Here is a 1,921-nt window from a genome sequence, read left to right as displayed (position 1 = left end):
CAGCGCCGCGTGGGAGGCGGGCAGGGAAGGCGGCGGGCGGTGCGTCAAGTTCGGCTGCGCTCGGCCGCGCTCGGGGCCAATCGGGAGCACGCGGAGGGCTCGCCGGGCGGCGCCCCTTAAAGGGCCCGCAGGCGCGGCGCGGACTCCTCCTAGGGATCGGAGGGCGAGGCTCCCCGCCCCTGCCGGACGCAGGAACCTGCGGATCCGGGTCGGGGCCCGCCCCGGTTGTCCTGGGGACGGCGGCGGGTTGCTAGGTCGGGAGTTAAGGACCTGGGAGGCAGGTCCAAGCCGCAGGGCAAGGCGGGACCTGGCTCTAGCATCCTGCAGAACCTGGCGCGCGGGGCGGGGGGTTCCCGAGGATGCGCCGGCCTTGAGGCCCAGAGCTGGGGCTTCGGATCGCGGGGACTGCACCCCTGGGGGCTCGGCGTTCCCGCCTGCGCACTGCGGGCAGGGCCCAACGTCCGGGACGAAGAGGCCCGGGTGCTGCAGGGCCGAGAACGCGGCGTGTGCCAGGCCAGTGCGGGGGCGCAACCCTAGCTCGCTGCGGCCTCGAACTCCCGACCTCGAGCGATTTCCGGCCTCAGCTTCCCGAGGGGCCGGGACCACAAGCGCGTGCTACCGTGCCCGGCTAATTTTTGTGTATTTTGTAAGGGGGGGGTCTCCCTGTGTTACCCAGGCTGGTCTCGAACTCCTGGCCTTAATGAGGCACTGTGCCTGGCTGGACAGATATTTGTTTATTTTTATTATTTTTCTTAAATTATTTCTTGAGTCGGAATCTCACTCTGTTGCCCAGGCTGGAGTGTAGTGACATCACCACTGCCACCGCAGCCTACCCCTCCTGGGCTCAGGCGATCCCTCTGCCTCAGCCTCCCAAGAAACTGGGAGCCACAGGCATGCACCCCCACTCCTGGCTGATTTTTTTTTTTTTTTTGTAGAGACGAGGGGCCGCCAAGTTGCCCGGGCTGGTCTCGAACCCCTGGGCTTGTGCGATCCTCTGGCCTCCGCCTCCCAAAGTGCTGGGATGACAGGCGTGAGCCACGGTGCCGGGCCTAAGCAGATATTTCTCAAACCCCTACTTTCCGGGTGAGAATATTCAGCGCTAACAGTTCTATCACTTGTATCCCCATTCTAGAGCTGGGGAGACAGCGGAACCGCTGGGAGGGGCTGGAACTGACCCCAGACTGGAAGTTTGAAAATACTGCTGGGCTGGACCCCCAGACTGGAAGTTTGAAAATACTGCTGGGAAGATGGTGGCGAGGGAGACCACGGGGCTGCCTCGTGACCCGGCAGCGCCCTGGGCTTCTGTGGCCAGGGCAGGGGCTGCCCCTGCTCCTGGGGTTACCAGGTGCTGACCGCGGCCTGTGGTCAGACTCCAAACAACCCGCCCAAATCGCCTCCCTGCCCTCCTTGTGGCACCTGTGCTCACTGCACTCCAGCCTCCTCCTTGCTGCTCCTTGGATATGTCCAGTTATTCCTCCCTGCCTCTGCGGTTCCCTCTGCATGGGATGCCCTTACCCGAGACAACTCCCAGACTGCCTCCAGGTCTTTGCTCAAACGTCGCGTCACCTCCCCAGCCCTGCCCTCCTCCGCCGACACCTCCTGTAATTATTGCTCCAGCTGTCTGTGTCCTCCGACTCCTGCCTGCTTGGGTCACCACAGTGCCCGGGGTAGGTGCCCAGTACATAGTTGGTGAGTAAACACATGCCTGGCTGGGCAGGGGGGCTCACGCCTGTAATCCCAGCAATTTGGGAGGCCAAGGTGAGAGGGTTGCCTGAGTCCAAGGGTTGGAAACCAGCCTGGGCAACGTGGCAAGATCTCGTCTCTACAATCAATTTTAAACAATCATCTGGGCGTTGTGGCATGCGGCTGTGGTTCCAGCTTCTTGGAAGACTGAGACAGAAGGATCGCCTGAGCCCAGCAA

This window comes from Carlito syrichta, unplaced genomic scaffold, assembly GCF_000164805.1.
Source record: "Carlito syrichta isolate Samal-C Ts95f unplaced genomic scaffold, Tarsius_syrichta-2.0.1 Scaffold121016, whole genome shotgun sequence".
Lineage (NCBI taxonomy): Eukaryota > Metazoa > Chordata > Mammalia > Primates > Tarsiidae > Carlito > Carlito syrichta.
This window is presented reverse-complemented; position numbering follows the sequence as displayed.